Source organism: Schistocerca gregaria, chromosome 9 (genome assembly GCF_023897955.1).
Source record: "Schistocerca gregaria isolate iqSchGreg1 chromosome 9, iqSchGreg1.2, whole genome shotgun sequence".
Classification (NCBI taxonomy): Eukaryota; Metazoa; Arthropoda; class Insecta; order Orthoptera; family Acrididae; genus Schistocerca; species Schistocerca gregaria.
The window spans coordinates 98,243,803-98,261,754 of NC_064928.1; the positions used below are offsets into that span (position 1 = coordinate 98,243,803).

General features: G+C 38.1%; 1 protein-coding gene across 8 annotated transcripts in view; it reads right to left on the minus strand.

Annotated features, from left to right (window-relative positions):
- LOC126292239 (uncharacterized) overlaps positions 1 to 17,648 on the minus strand; it is a 131,374-nt gene extending 113,726 nt beyond the window's left edge. For 2 of the 8 annotated variants that reach the window (XM_049986129.1, XM_049986124.1), the window contains exons 1-2: positions 17,396 to 17,633; positions 17,013 to 17,099 (exon numbers count right to left, since the gene is read on the minus strand). The gene's annotated coding sequence lies outside the window, so the exon portion shown is untranslated. The other 6 variants (XM_049986127.1, XM_049986126.1, XM_049986125.1 and 3 more) reach the window with 6 other exon arrangements.
- Between the last annotated feature and the right edge of the window lie 304 nt (positions 17,649 to 17,952).

Below are 17,952 nucleotides of genomic sequence, written 5' to 3' on the forward strand. Positions count from 1 at the left end.
ATCGCATTGGGTTAAAAACAAATAGGTGAACCTTCAGACGGACATGTGTTCAGATAATTCTGGAATACTAAATGTTAGAAAAAATGTTGCAGATTTTTCCAATGCGCCATTGACTCTCATATAGTTCAGCACTCCCATGACAACCCTATTTTTCCATTCTTCATGTAACTCTGCAGGGTCCACCTCCTTTATATGAGAGCAAGTAACCGCACCTTTACTTAAGGATGTTATGCAACTCGGCCTCAACTGGTTAGTCACCTAAGGCCTTGCATCCCAGAAGCTTAGATACTTGGTTTGAATTAACAGTTTCAACTACAAGTGTTCCACTATGATGTTGTTTGCCACTTTTTATGGACCCAGCAATACCCTCCAGCGCCTTGAGAATATAGAAAGGGGAGACCTTCCCAAAGATTCCCTCCATTCTCTTGGTTACAATGAAAGTATTATGGCACACGAATGCCACATTAATATGATTCTGAGACTTGTTCTCAGGAGGACTGACCAACCGAGTTCTCTTTGACCAGATCTTTCCATAGGGGTCCCATGAGGCACTAGGGAAACAAATGTTGACCCAGGCAGAGCACTGCATGCCTGAGCAAGCCTTATACAACTGAGGAATGGCAGGTGCACCAGAGGTTGCCTGCTAGAGACTTATCTCAAGAGCCATTCACATCTTCAGCACATGGCACACTTTGAGGTTGAGAGTTTTTTAAAAAAATGTGTATACCTTCCTAGTGGTCCCTGTGGTGAAGCCAAAGCCCCTGTTCTCCAAAACACACAACATTTCACCGCCACGAAGCACAGTGGTCGCTGAAGCATGCAGGAGGCTTACACTAACAGGCGACTGGTGGTGCTTAGCAGTCTCCAGCTCAGGAATCCAGGGTAATGAACAGTTTCTTCAAAACCACTTGAGAAAGATTGCAGAGCACTCAATACCTGCACACCTTTGTTTACACAGTGCTCCGAGTTGGTCACTGCCCATGCCAAAGTGGATAAGGACTATTTCGTTCATAAAGGATGAATTTCGCAGCTCTACAGGCGAGAGAAAACTGAGCAGACTGCCCTTTGCAACAGATTCGCCCAGACTAAGAACTAGAATGTGTTTCCACATAGAGGCCATGTTGACATGAGTGAACTCTACCTGCATCTCAATGTGCAGGGCTTATTGACTGATTCAGGAGTTAAAGAGGCTAAACAGGGAGGTCATCAGTCCCTTTCGATTTAGAGAAATCAGCCAGAAATCTGATCACCTGGAGGTAGAATGTAGAACTGGTAAAATTGAGGCTCCGAAAGTACTATTGAAACAAGGGATGAAAAATAATAATTGCATGCAATAAAAGTATATTGGACAGGCCACTCTTCAATCAGGAAAGTTATCCAGAAATCTTCAACCCAACCACAAGTTTGTTTGGTAACCTACATAATCTTTGTTTTCTAGTAAACCGCTTGGGAGCTATCAGGTAAAATGCTTTTTGGACCTCAAAAAATTGTGTGTGTACCCAATTTCCTTTGTCCATACCTCTCATTGGGTCATGGAAGAAAACTCGTAATGGGTATCAAATAATCAATGTTTTGGTAATCCATGGCGATTGGCATGGATTTGCAAATACATTTCCATTGCTAAATTGAGTCACCGATTATGCATCAATTGCAAATATGTAGTTTGGGTTACTGTTACTGTAATTACAGATGAAAACAAATTTTGTAATTGTTAATAAATGCAGATTTAGCAGCTGCATAAGAAGGGAACTGCATCACCACCATCAGCAGACTGTGAATCTTTCACGAGAGTTTACTGCACCTGACACTGCATCCCTCTGCAGGACACTCGTCTGCATTGCGCTTTCTGCCTTTTCTCAAATTGGCCAACCTGGCTGTCCTATTCTGCACTGCCCTGTATCCCTGTGAACACCTAGTCTAAGAGAGCAACTGTGCTGATCAGTTCATAACAACAACAAAACAACAGAAATGTTCTGTGGTAGGGAGAAAGCAGCACTATCACGGGTGAAGAGTTATCATCAGTTGCAGAAATAGCTTCTGGTGAGCCCATGGAAAATGTGTTGGGACCACTGCTGTTCATGTCTCATAATAATCTTGCAGACAATATTAACACTTTGCCATCTGCATGTTGTGTGCAAATTTACTCACTTGGCACCGGCAGTGCTAATTCACATTACTTGGCATGTCGTTGGCCATTCTTAACATTGACATTAAACTGTTAAGTTTTACTAATCTCATTGTTAGTTCTCATAAGTTCTCAACCCTGTTCTCCTACTTAAATGAAATTTCGAAGATATACATACGTAAATAAATAAAAAATTTGTTTGTTTCATATATTTGTACTGTCTTTGGTACTTAGTATTTCTCTTTCATATGATACACAGCAAAACAGTCTCCAAGATGTAACCCTACTCCACAACACTTGCAGATTGAGTTTGTTGTTGTTCTTTTTTGTTTTTGGAACATACATGGCAGTTTCTTCATTTTCGTTTATTCATTTCAGAAATAAGTATTAGGTTTTGTTGCTTTATGTGACCGGAAAGTCTGTCAACGGGACCACGAGATGTATGTGATGTAGTGGCAACCTCTAAGTCTTGCTCAGAAGCAGGTACATGGCCTTTCATCCACGAATCACACACACTCAATAAATCTTGTGAAATTGGAGACACTGTGTTCTGTATTGAAATAATGACATGTTTGGAAAGCATTAAATAATGAGCAATTAAAGAGGTACATACAAACCTTTTTTGACCATTTTCTAGTTTTTCTTTATATAGGGTAATAACTCAAATATTGGTCTGCCCGATCCACTCCTTTCATGCATTTGTTGTAGTCTAATATACTTTCAGGGTTTTTTATAGTGTGATTGTATTTTCCACATTTTCTTTGAGTGTCAGTCAAAGCAGCATAATGTATAGTAGAGATCATTCATATCATTTTAGCTCTTGAAGCTCTCCACACCTGTGCGACTACTTCACCTTTCTGTTGATGACAAGCTTCAAACACATTGACTTTTGCACACTTTAATTTTTCTGGAAATCCTCTATTTTGCTGTATCGTCCCACAAACTCGAATTTTCTTTTCAAGTAACTTCTCTGTAAGTTCTACACTGTTATAATAATCATCTATATAAAGGTGATGCCATTTTCCATAAGAAGACATCAATAGTTCCATCACTGTTTTTGTTAAAAGCTGTCCACTGCCGGAATACATCTTGAATGTGGAAATGTATCCCATACTCGAATCATGCAGCATCCGAATGAGTATGCCATATTCTGTAATTTCAACAAACTGTAAACTTTAAAATTTAACCGTCCTCACCACAGTACTGTTCCTTCATCAATTGATATGTTTGGACTCTGATTAAGAATCTCTTTAAACTTTTTTGAAAAAATAATCAATTACCAATTGCACTTCGAAAAGCTGGTCAGCACTATTTGGTTTATTATTGTTGTCAGAAAAATTTAAAAACGATAACATTTGTCTGAATCGGTTGCAGGGCACTGTTTTGCAAAATATCGGTGTGTATCATCAGATTCGTTGTCCCATGATCATCGATCCTTTTTTTTAAATTCCCGTGAGGATAGCAAGCCCAAACCATTTTTTAAGTTTGTCCCGTAGGGAGAAATTTAGCATTTTTTTAAAATCCAGTTTCCTTCTGTTGCAATTTTGACTGTAGTACTGTTGGTTTTTTGCTAATATATTCAAATAGATCTTTCCCAACATATAATTCTATGATATCCTTGATGCTATGTGTGTCTTTGGGAAACAGGTTTGGACCCGGAGATCATTCCGTCAAATTTATTATTCGTCTTAAACAAATCAAAGTCTGACCACTGTGCACCGTCTTCTTCATCTGATTCATCCGAGTCAGTTGACAACTGTAGAGTTCACCGAATTCTTCCAACGATTCTGCTTCACTTTCATTTCTTTGATATCCAATGTCTTCTTCCTAATCAGCCAAGTCGCCCAGAATGTCAGACAAGACGTCTGCGCATTCATTGCAAATAATCGTATCGTCTCTTTCGCCTGCCGTGATGAAAGGGCCCAAGTACTTATAAAAACAAAAAACTTGTTGATGTGTGTAATTTATTTGTTAGCTAAACAAAACACCAACAGAAAGAAAAGATACTAAAGTGCTGTTGCCAGCCACTGCACGATACTACGCACACGACAACACAATGGTGTCACCGGCTTCTGAGTGCTATTTCGCACACGACACCACTGTGGTGTCGCCGGACTGCATGGTGTTAACTTCAGATTTTTCACAGACTATGCAGTTATCCATAATTAAGTACTGTCTGAATAAAGCAGCACAAATCTCCATACACTGACAAGATTTCAGAATGGTACAAAGTTTGGGAACTTCCCTTAAATATCCAAAATTATAAAATTTTGCACTTCACATAATGAAAAACTGTAGTATCTTAAGGACGTTAAAAGACCATGGGAATATGGTGTGCGATTGCTTGACTTGCAATCACTATGCACATTCCCGCATCAGCTGACTCCATGTGAAACCATTGGCATTGAATAAAAGGTGTCCATGTGGAATCAAAGCTGGCTGTGATCTGTGTGCTATTGTCGCCACCAGTGACGTCTGCAACAGGTTGAAGTTGGTAGACTACCAGGGCCTTTATCACATGCATGTATATTCATATCACTGAAAGAATAAACGTATATGCATTGAACTGGACTATGACTATTAGTATTTATCACCTGCTCACCCTTCATGATTCCAAACATACCGCCCCTATCCTGAACAAAATACCTTAAAAGCTATAATATCAATGAGTCACGATTCGAATCTATCAACCCATAAAAATACCTGGGTTTAACAATTTGTAGGCAGTAAAATGAATATATCACACAAGTCTAGTAACAGGTAAAACAAATAGCAGACTTTAGATGACTGGTAGAATATTAGGGAAATGCCATTGCTTATAACTAGAGGTCTGCGCGGATGCGGATATCCACAACCGGTGCGGATATCCGCGGGTCATCTGCGGATAATGAGCAAGGCATCTGCCCCGTACCTATGTTGCAATGTTAGTTGAAAACTTCAAGTCTGTTGACATTCTTGGAATCTTGCAGGGCCCAGGTAGAGCGGATGTCTGTTGTCCTCAGCCCACCGTCTACCAGACATGTGCCCGTTGCAATTTTCCGCTGCCTACTGTTATCACTTTGTAGTGACCGAGGGACAACCAAGCAAATATCAGTGAGAGTTCTTTCTTCAAATGAACACCATATCGATGGATACAATTTCATGTAAGGTGAAAAAAAGGTAATTTTACATTAGTGATGGAAAACAAATTGAAATCGCCAATTTGGAAAAAATTCGAATACTTATTTGATGGCAACGAAAAGATAAAAGATATAGTGGCTTGTTTTGCATGTAAAAAAGTATATTCCTACACTGGACACAAAAATGGAACTTCAAATTTGCTAAAACATTCGTGTGAGGCTGGAAAAAGTAGAATAATTACTTATTTAAAAACCAAGAGAGACGTGAAAGTTCCTGAAGTTCCGCCAAATTTGAAGACAGTCGCGACAGAAAAACTTAACAATCTTGTCAGCCAAGACATTTTACCATTCGAAGCTGCTTGTGGATCTGGGTTTCACGAGACGGCACAGTTTCTTATCGATGTGGGGGCCAGGTACGGTGCAGTGAGTGCTAAGGAACTGCTACCTCATCCAACCACCGTATCCAGAAACTTGAAGGCAACGGCCGATCGTTTGCGTCAGAATGTCTCTGCAGAAATGAAGAATATATTCAGAGATATAGGTGGAGCACTAACTGTTGATTTATGGACCGATTCGTAACGTAAAATAAACTATATGGGAGTGACTGCACATTATGTTAATTATGAAGAAGTGAAACTTGAGGATCAATTGTTGTGCACCAGAAATTTTGAGAGTAAAAAAAAAAACAGGAGAAAACATTAAACTTGAATTAATTAAGATACTGCGGTCGTTCGATTTATTCAGTGCTGTGAATAACACCGTGTTCGTTACAGATAGAGGCCCAAATATTGCGGCAGCACTTCGCCAATACAAGAGGCTCTCATGCTCAGCACACATTCTTAATACCATGCTGGAGCACACGACTCGAGGAGACGCGAATGATAAGAAGAGTGACGTGCAGCGACTAATAAATTCCTGCCTAGCTATCATAACTTTCTTTAAAAGATCTGGTCTTCAGAATCGCCTTCAGAAGTCACCGAAGGGCGATATACACACACGATGGAACAGTAAATTGGATATGTTTGAGTTTATTAATTAATAATGGTTTGAAGTTCTATCAATTTTGTCAGAGAAAAATCAAGATAATTTGATTGATTCTATAGACAAGAGGATGTTGGAGAGATATAATAACCTTTCTGACACCATTTAAAATAGCTTCTTATGATCTCGAAGCCTCCAAAACCCGTATGCTTTATTTGTGTGTGTTGTGAAAGTTAAAACTTCTCTCCTTCCTTTTAAAAAATGATGGTGACAACCCATTTCTGATAGATTTAAAGAGTGCAGCCAAATCTCTTTTAATCAGCAAATGGGACATAACAGTAACCCATAAACTTGCAACATTTTTGAATCCAAAATATAAAAACCTAAAATTTCTTAGCAGTGACGAAAAAGAAGAAGTTGTAAAGGAAGCGAAAAATTATGTTGCGAGAAATTGTCCACAGTTAAAAGATAAGGAGGAAACAACATCTGGGGGGGGGGGGGGGGGGGGGAAACTGAAGTCTGACGTACTTTTTAATGAATTTGAAGATTCCTCAGAAGATGAATCGACGAGAGATCTTAACTTTACGTCAGATGAAATTCACAGATATACGAATGATAAAGTCCAATTTTCGGAGGGCATCGACTTGATAGCATGGACGTGAAAACGTCTATCCGCGTCTTTCCAAACTCGCATAGTTCGTGCACTGCATTCCAGCGTCCAGTGTGCCATCTGAGAGAAGCTTCTCTACTGCGAGACAAATAATGCAGGAACGACACATGTCTTTGAAGCCACAGACGACTGTTGACATGTTCCTGCATAGTAATCTTCCAAAGTAAAAAGGTACTTTACAGCTTCTCTTACTTCACTGTATTTTTTGGGCTTATCTGAATTAGTTACAATTTTTTTTTTTTCATCTGATTCTTTCTTTTACAGAATTGAATCAGAAGCAAGTAGAAGATGAAAATATTTAATCTGAAATTTCGTCTTAGTAATTTAGACCAATATTGACGTTTTAAAGTGTGAAAAACTTTGTTTGGTTGAGAATGAAACCGACATTTCATTTATCGCTAGGTCTTAATTTGATAAATCAGCCAAAAGGTGAGGTTCGAGATTTCAATCATATTTTTAGCTAAAGCTAAATGGACTCCTAATTTCTATAACCACTGATTTTGTTGTCACTCTTCGGAAGACGAGTTATTTACAAGTTATTTCTTCCAGACAACGTCAATTATTGCTGGCAGTCTAACTTTTTCACAGGTGCGCCCCTGTTTTGCAGTGTAGGCCTAATACTGTAAATATTTTCACCTGGAAATGACTAGGACTGAACACGTAAGCTATAATATAATCATCAGCTGACATGAATGGCTTCAAAATTTGACACACCCAAGCAGCGAGTACAAAAAAAACTGTCGGTAAATGATGCAATGTGCTTGTAACAGTTTAAAACCATGGTCGTTTTTAGCTGCCTTGACACAAGAGCAGTGAAATATAATTGTTTCTATACACGTATTTTCATCATTTAATACCATTACATTGAATGCATTTTTTTAAATAGCGTTTCCAATCTCACGAGATCTGAGCCGCTACTGTGTGTGCCCCAGAGCGCCAATGCTTTCCTGTTTGGAATGGTCTGCTGTAGAGTAGGTATAGAGCATTTCCTGTGATTTAAGAAGTCAAAAGTAGTTAAGTTGCCGCAGAAATGGCACCCTAACAATAACTATGTCATTACATACCATAATTCTAAGTACTACGGTCTCTTACTACCTTAGGTACAAAGAAAAATATCCTAACTTTATTTATTGGCAAAAAATAAAATAAAAATGTCACTTACACGTACCATCCACAATAAAAATAACAGGGAATTCTGAAATAAAAACCATATGTATTCCTTGAAAAACTATTCCTAAAATATTTGTGATTGACATGTAGATCAGAAATGTCATCAGGTGTGAGTTGAAAACAGTTATCAATTTTTTTTTTGTTAATGTACTTGTTGCATTTCACTGTTAAATGTCTTTTCAACCAAATGAAACGAAGGAAGGATTCAAGCCTTAAGGAGAAACATTAATAACTTTTTACATATGTACCGGTATATATAGATACGAACATTCTGCAAAGAACATTTTCATATACAAGTTAAAATATAAAGAAAAAACTATATCTTACAAAAACTTTGTTTCCCTCGACATCTTAATCCAAACACTAAACAATTTCACTTAAAGGTGAGAGAACTTACTGTCAAGTTTACACAATCGTGCACTGTGACTGTATGATGCTGGGACATCCACTTAACATACAACATTGGAGTAGGGGGCCTAGGCAGCATCTTTTCTATGCCACAAAAGGAAGTGTGATTCAGCACGAGACAACATCTCTAAATTCATGTGAAACTCATTAAAATAAATGAATGTGGCTAAAATTGTGAAAATTGTTCTATCCTCCACTCATTCACTCTCCCTCTCTCATGTGCACTAAAACAATGAAGAAAGAGTAAAATAAGCTATACATGAAATTAAAACACAAGTAAAATGATAAAGGAGCTAAAAGAAAGGTATAGGAAAATGTGATTGGCTGACTACTTACAAAAATATGGGTAAGACATTCAATCTTTGAAAAATGTCATACAACTCACAAAACCTTAGAACGCTAATGGTATTGGTTTGAACTATCAGCAAGCCTATTGTGGCTGCTGGTCAGAAAATAACACAAAGACCAATAAAATGTGATCTGTACACCACAAGCATCACACACTGGAGGGTCCTCTCGCCAGAGCAAGAAGCCAAGTGTTATAGAGTTGTGGTCCATGTAAACACGATTAAGGAGGATCTCGTACCATTGACATGGCCACTATCACATTGTGGTCTCTGTTAGACGGAGTTTATTATCTGTCCATCCTCCCACCAATGAAAGACTCTTGAGCTCAACAGTGAGGCTATAGCATGTAGGTGGATAACTAAACCAGCACCATCTGAAAAGGCCCAACGGTACCGACTGGTCGCCATGGCATCCTCAGCCCACAGACTTCACTGAATGAGGATATGCAGGGGTTTGTGGTCAGCATACTGCTCTCCTAGACATGGCATGCCTGGTGAGTGGCATGCTGAAATAGCTTAAAATCACAACACATCTCCTTGACTGCTAGATCCACCGTTTCATTCTCCACAATACGCATGTGCCCTGGTACCCAGCAGAAAGGCACCACCTTCCCCAGTAGTTGTAGTAAGACAGCCTGGATTCTAGATTACTTTATATACTGGGTAGAAATGTCCTAGACACTGTAGGGCACTTGGAGAATTGGAACAGACAAGAAAATTAGCACTTGGAACAGACAAGAAATTTAGCACTGGAAGAATGTCTCATCTGCTCCAGTGCTTGCAAGATTGCACATAATTCTGCATTGAAGACAGTAAAGTCTTGAGGCAGTCAGACCTAGAGGACACGATCGTGGGAAGACATAGAACGACCAACTGATGGCACCTGTTTAGACTATTTGTAAGGATAGCTACATAGTTGTGGTGCTCATTTAAAATGACAGAAAATACCGCATTAAAAACAGAAGCTGTACTGCACCAAATCAAAAAGTATTCTGGGCCTCCACAGTAAACAGGGCGGCAGATGGTTAAAACCCTGGAGTTGGGGTTGTACTTGTTCCACACTGAACGACTCCAGCACGTGGATCCCAAATGTGTGGTTCTAGAAAAGGCGTTCCGGAGGAGGACGAGCAACAGTATAGAATGCAGGCATGGGATTTGTCCTGCAAGCAACCGCGGTCAGCCAAATCCCCTCGTGATGGACTGCGTCAATGATTGTCAAATAAGGTGGTCTCACCTATCAATACACTGTGCATCCATAGTCCAGCTGCGAAAACATGAAAGCCCTATAAAACTGGAGCAGACCCACCCTGTCCGCTCCCCACAATCTGTGGCTAAGACACTTGATGACGTTCTGTGCCTTGAGGATTCTGGCTTTCAGGGAGCAAAAAATGAGGTCCAGAAACCTCACTGAGTCTCTAAATTATAGAGTGGTGTCCTCATATCCAAGTCAGATACATAAAAATATCAAGAGAATGATTAAAACAAACACACACACACACACACACACACACACACACACACACACACACACACACACCTAAAACACTGCCGAAGGGACATCATTCTCCTGCTCCAATTAACTTGAGTGTGCCACCAACTTGGTTCCTAAAAAACTGCTTAGATAGTAAAGAATGTAAGAAGATGGGGAGGAGCTCACAAAAGCCCCCTTGATGGAGTAGTGCGAGAATATTGTGTCTCCAAGTAGTATCGCACACTTTCGACTTCCAGATGTTCCCACAATGCATCTTCATGACCTTCCATAGCAATAGTGCTCCCATTTGCAGCTCATAAAGTCCCATAATTAGAAACATATTAGTAACAATAACTATAAATACCTGGTGTGATAGTGTTCCTGGAACAGCCTTCACTGTAATGACCCGGGTTCCAAGAAACCTTCATAGAATTTGTTTAACCCCCTGTATTTCATGCAGTATCTTGGGTACAAGTCTTTCAGATTAACTAAAGTAAGTCTTTTCTGCACGAGAATCTCCTTGTTATTTGCCATGGCAGAAACATACTCTTTCCTACCTTACACAAAGTCTTAAAAAATTGTCATCTTCGTAAAACATCACTATGTCATTTCACAATTTCAGGTAACATCTTTTAATCACTCTAGAGTACAAGAGAAACAATTAAAACATTACAGCCTAACTTTTCTTGCTACATGTGTCATTTACTCTGTGGCTCCAACAGTATATGCTACATTAACAGTGCTCCATGAATGTTGGGGAACTGATAAGACAATCAGTCCATCCAATGCAAGTTGAATTCTACAATTTCTGAGTGAGGGGCTCTATTACATGGGCAAAAGGGCTGCACTGTCCACATGGGCACCCCACAAAATACAGGATATTATGTTTTTTGTTTCTTCGTTGCAGAGCAAACTGTATGAAGGTTTCTTTGAACACAGGTACAGTAAAATGAGGACAGTTCCAGTAACACTATTGCACTATGCATTTCTAGTCACTGCCACTAACACCTTGTTAATTGTTGTTATTGTTGCAACGGCAGTTCATGAATACTTCACTGGAACAGCTGCAAGTCAAGCTGTACATTGCTTTCAGATACGATGAAAATTGATACATAAGACCCAAGTTCCAGGTATCACATGAATTTATAGATGCTGAGTTTAACTACATGTCTCCTGGTGAATCAGAATTCCTTTGATGGCAGAAGAGGAAGGATGCTGTTTGGGCCCCTTTCTCCAATGTTATATGTAACATAGAGGTCCCATGACTACAAAGTCATGGTGCACAGTTGTATAAACTTGACACTAAGTGCTCAGAAAAAATTGCATATCTTGCCTTTAAGTGAACTCATTTTGTTTTTGGATCAAGATGTCAAGGCAAACAAAGTTAGCCTACATGCAAGATGGAAGAGTTTTAAAAACATAATTTCTTTTTTATATTTTCATTTGTTTGTGAAACTGTTCTTTGCACAATGTTTATATATCTATATATACTTCTATGTATGTAAAAAGTTATTGTCTCTTATTGCTGCTTGAATATTTCCTTTTTTTTACCGAAGTTGTCCGTTTAATTTATAGTAACAGAATAAAGACATAATCACCACATTTGAGCATCCAAAAGTCTCTTAACTCTTCTCACTGAAAAGACATTTAACAGTGAAGTACAACATACATACTATGAAAAATGATTGATAATTGTTTACAGGTCAACTACAAATATCTCAAGGACTACACATGGGCCTTGTTTACCAATTCCCTGTAGTGGCAAATGTGGATGGTATTTGTAAGTGGCATTTTTATTTTATTCTCTGTCAATGAACTAAGTGACTTAGGATATTTTTATTTGCACCAAAGATTGCTACCAGATACATAAACATTTCAGTGAAAAATTTAAAGCACACCATAGAAAAAGTATTTTTCTTAAGAAATCTTCTTACATATATCCATTTAGTGGCCTACATAATACAGGCATAAACAAATGTATGTCTGTAGGTCAACTCTTCACTGAGTAGGGAAACTGGTGCCCGAATAATGACTGGGTACACACCCTTGAGCCTTCAAACCTGAATTTCTCAAGAAGGTTAGAGTTAGGACAGTGCTATCTGGCAGTCCTATTTAGACGTATAGTTATCCATGTACCGAACATGACTAAATTCTTAGGTTGCCATCTTACCACCACTGTGAGAATAACGGGAATATGGCACAACAATGAACATCAAAATACACTCCATACCAATCTGTTAACACAACCTATACTTCACATTCACAATCAATGGCTTTGCCAACTCTCAGACAAATTATCACCTTTCGACCTTCCTACACCTCATATTATGCTACAGCTCAGGGTCATCCCAACCAATGTTTCGGTTGGACAGAGGATGGAAGGGGAGGGTGCTTCATGCACACACAACCCAATAACAGCTTTGCAAAACAATCCTTTACACTAAGGGTCAAACATTTGAAGTTACACTGTTTTAAACAGACTAGACACATTTCTTGGAGGATGGAGGCTGCAGTCTCCATCCACTACCCATGATTTAATTTTCCTTGGTTTCTCTAAAGTAATTCAGGCAAATGCTGGGTTGGTGTCTACTATAACGTCATGGCCAACTGGTTGTCCTATTCTTGTCAAAAACTAATCTAAGTAATTTAAATGATTGTAGTTATTCATTAATTTTTTTCTGTTGCAGCATAAGACATCCAATATCCTTGTAAATGTGACAGACAGATGGATAAAACAACAACAGCAATAAGTAATAGCTGTCTTTATGTAACAAAGATAAACATGCATGAGCAAAATTACAATTTAATCTTAGTTACAGAACAATAAAATAAACTTACATTATAAAAGCTACATCACTGTTTACTTAAACAATAATTAAATAAACCTCAATTACATCACTCTGCTGCCTCATACAAGTGTCACCGTACACGAATGGCCCACTCAAAGCATTAAACAGTGCAACTGCAATACATCGCCACCAACCAGTTATTTGATTGATAATTTTGTTGCAGATAACTGCCTCAGTGTGGGATTATGCTGCTAGCTCTGAATAGGGGTCATTATCATGCACAGATCGTAAATTATTTCTTTACCAAGCTCACAGTTTATTTTATATTATTGCTGCTTACTTGAATGTACGACAATACAACTTACCATTGTGTTAGCTGAAGCTGCAATGAAGCAACAGGTAAAGGCTTACAATTGCAAAACAACACTGGAACGGTAGATTGTCGCACATTATACATAGGCACCAGCTCGAGGGTTGCGGGGAGGAGGGAGGCAGACCTTGAGAAGATTTCAAAGTGGTGCAAAGATTAGCTACTTGTTTTAAATGTTGAGAAATGTAAATACTACACTTCACAAAAGACTCACAGTTGGAATCAATCACTATTTTACTCCTTATCTAATCATGTTTCTCGTTGAAGGACCTAACATATGACGATATTTTCTAATCACTGCAACTACAGGTTTATCCACAGAACTACCATGTCTGCTCTCTGTTTTGACACACTTGTGGCCTCAAGAGCAATTACTGCAGTAACTGTATCCACGACACAAATATACATGTGAGGTTGAGGGCACTGGAACATACGAGACATGAGAAATATGAAATACAGCTGACATATGGTCAGAGGGTCTGCAGATCCTTTTTGAGGTGGTAGGAGTAGCTCTGGACCTGTAGTAGGTTCTTCACTCATTTCAGAAGCAGAAAAAGAGTGTGCACTACACACCACAAAACAAAGTGAAGTGGGCAAAGCATTCAGTATTGGCTACAACACTATTACCTGCTGTACTCCCATAAATGATGAAGTACAGGTCCAATCTTTGCTGAATTGAGTAATCAGAAACTTAAAAATATACAAACTATTGTATTTTGTTGAGTAATAATGTTTGTATACGCGGCAACTTTTACTCCTCTTCTTCGTAGCTTGGTGTAAATTGTTCCTAATGTTATCAAGCATAAAGTCCATATACACAGCTTTCTCTTCTGCAGTATTCACAAGGCTAATATTTTTTGACACTTCAATGTCTAAAACAATTTTTATTTTCTTTTTTACATCTTATCCCGACTAAAAATTTAACTTTTATACATCCCTTTTTACAGTTTTCATTAAGATCCTTTAATTTCAAAGGTAAGTACCCTGCTTCACTGAAAGTAGTGTTTAAATATTTCATAACCTAGAAAACTAAAACATTTGCACTTTCTCTGGGACTACATAATTTACATTACCTTTTTTTCCTTGGGTGTTAAATAAGATATTGTTTATTAAGATGGGCATTAAAACTAATAACAGAAAAAAGTTGTAAATAATTGGTTCTATAGAAGGAAAAAAAAAAAAAACACAAAAGAACAAAAACCCCAAAATTTTGGTGTTTCATTTCATAGTCCATGGCTTCAAATTTATTTTGTAAGAATATTTTGGCCATTGTCCCATCCCTTTATGTGGTATTTAGTGTTGCACATGTGCCTTTTTCTATTTCAGGAGAGGGACTTTGTCAAAAAGCATGTGTACTTTAACAGTCCTGTTTATTGTGCCTGTCTATGACTAGATGCCTTCTCCATATTATTGTTATTCCATCCTGGACTTCCCACTGTTTGAATTATTATTTTTATTTATATTTAGCAACTGTAATTTTGCACCATCACTATGTCAAAAAATCCAAATTTTCTAACTGTAAAATGTGGAAATGAAAGCAGAAACATCACATGCTAAAATTTGGTATGCATATCTTATCTCTGTAGGGTGAACTAATGAGCTAGATTTTTTCCAATATCTGGGATGGTGATAAGAAAATCCCCCCCTTTTTTTAACTCAATTGTCACAGAATGACCTACCATTGCGATGAATGTCAGATGAAACAGAACTAGGGAAAATAGGCTCTAAGCAGCAGTGTTTTACTCCAGATAAAAATAAGCCTATTGGCTTTGAATTTACATTACTTTCCATAGGTTCCATGAAGGGTGGTCACTGGGATGTGGAAAGAACTCAAAGACATGCATTGCAAATACAGGAAATGACTTTACATTACCATATTACAGCGCTAATTCTAGTTACAAATTAACATAAAAAATTAAATTTAGCAGTTTCTGTGAAAATGTTCAACTGTATCTCCCCCTAAAACATGATATATCATTTAGTTAATTAAGCCAGTGATAATGCCCCTTGTGTCATGTGCACACAAAACAGCCTTATGTCACGGGTCAAAGCAGACAGGTGGGATCGTACGCTTCGGTCAACCCACAATTTCTATAGAGAACTGGGTAGTAGGTCAAAAGTTGGTGATTTCCTGAAGTTATAGTGCTGAGATTACCATCCACAACTTCAATTTAGGCATATCTTCCATTTTACAATCATCACTGAAGCAATATTTTTGGTAAACAATGATCCAAGACAACCACCTTTTGGTCACTTCAGTGCCCTCCCCTTTTTTGTGTCCATATGAAATTTGCATAAAATATGTTATAAGACTGCGGTAACAGCAAGGAAGCTTATCGAGGTATTTGTACAACACACCTTTCAAAGGCACTTCAGTTCGGCTGTAGGAAATTACTGTATAAATCAAGGGATGAGAAATCTGTTACTCTCATTTATTTTAAATTCGAGAAACAGCAGAAGATGCTATTCACACACGATCCATGATCTACATAAACTGCAAATCTAGGAAGAAATAATCATAAATGTACGACTATGTTAGTTACCAGCACAAGCTAAAACATCAAAAAAGCACAGGAAAACCATATTTCGTAAGTAGATTTGACACCGACATCCAAAAGATTTCAGTTTCCTAGATATACCAGAATACTCCTGAGAAAGGCTGCAAAAGAATCCTTGACATTTTAAGATGAGTATGACATGGCCTGCTCACCCAGGGGATTCTCTCTTCCATAATCTACTAAAGTCAAAATAACTTCAGGACTACAATGTAACAGCTCAGATTCTAACAACATCTCATTCATTTACGCCCAAATGGCTTTAATCACCATCTATTCTGGGAAGTGAGGGGGATGGACAGATATTAATGATTAAAACAATTTAAGTATTGTAACTATGTAGCCTACTCCTTAGATTAATGAGGAAGAGTAATCTAAAGCAGTAGAAATTTTACCACTGAACATCCACATAAGAGTTTAACGAGTACGTCTATAGCAATTCTGCAACCATTATTAGACTACTGAAAACTGCCAAAACTCTTAATTCTTAACAGAATTCTTTTTAAACCTTTCTGCTCACCTGACAAATAAACTGAGTGGTATTTTTCACAGAGGCGAAATTCTATGGCTTTACCTATGAAGATTGCCTCACCATCAATTACCGCGGTAACACGGCGTATGTTTATTCAGTAACGAATAACAGATGTCAATTAGATGCTTTAACCATGGAACACAAACAAATTAACAGCATTCCACACATTCTTTCATCTGCAGAATTCGGCACAACACAAACCAGATCCAATACCAGTAGTAATTAGAAGTTCTTGATATTGCACTGATTTTTCAACATATATTCACATGCGTTTCTGTTATTCGCTAAAACTGTCGTTTAATCTGCTACATACATTACAATGATGCACAACATTAAAAGAATGAACCATTATGTTTCCCTCAAATCTGCAACATAAAATACACGTACGATGTGATAGAATTCATTTTCTCACGCCGTTTGGATTCTATAGTGAAGTTAAACACAACTTACAAATATCCTGATAGGGACAACTAACCTTAACAGGAACATCCATCGCTCAATAAACAAACGCCGGCTTGTCCTTTTGACAGTCTTCAGCTACATCGCTGCATCCAATTCGCTGCTGCGTACGTAAGGTTCACAATTACAATTTTCCAACAAATTAATTAAAAATAAATGTTTACACCTCATGCTCGAATCAAGCATAAATTCTATACCACCCACTCAACACAAATACAACACTGCGTCCTATTCTCCGCGCACCGCAATGAACTAATCCAAACATTACTGGTAGTGCGCACATTTGTTTGCGCATCTCAACACATAAAATCACGTGTTAAAACACTGGACACAAATCAATTTTAATACGGTCACGCGCGTAGGTTACCAATTAATTTAAAACTTACAGAATCGAATTACCTTTCTCACCCGACACTGTTGTAGAACATGACACCAAATTAAATTACGGCTTCTGGCACCAATAAATTCGTGATCGTTCTATGTCATATAAAGTTTTTGTTTATCTTAAACAGTTCAGACCACAAATTACAACTTCCTACCTACGGCCATAAAGTTTCACCAGTTATTTTTTACTGCATACTTCAGCGCATTTTGAACAAACCATTGATAACATTAGCCGCGAAATACATTTCTACAATCGTCATCTCTGCTACTGATTATACTATCGAATATTCTTTCGATTGTTTGCATCGAAGTTTCCTGAAATATATTAGTCCACCTCTACTACACATAATGCTTTAGCTACTTTATGTCGTAGGTTTATGATCGTTTCCAGTGACTTCAGTCATTCTAACTGTTTCTATTTCACAGCTCCTTACGCCCCTCGTTTGGTGTGAAGTGAACCACTAGAACGTTCGGGAATAAGAGCGGACAAGATAAGACAATTGCATTAATAATTAACTACGACAAATGTTGATGGTGTTAGGACAGCAACCAGCCACAAATTTAATTAGAGT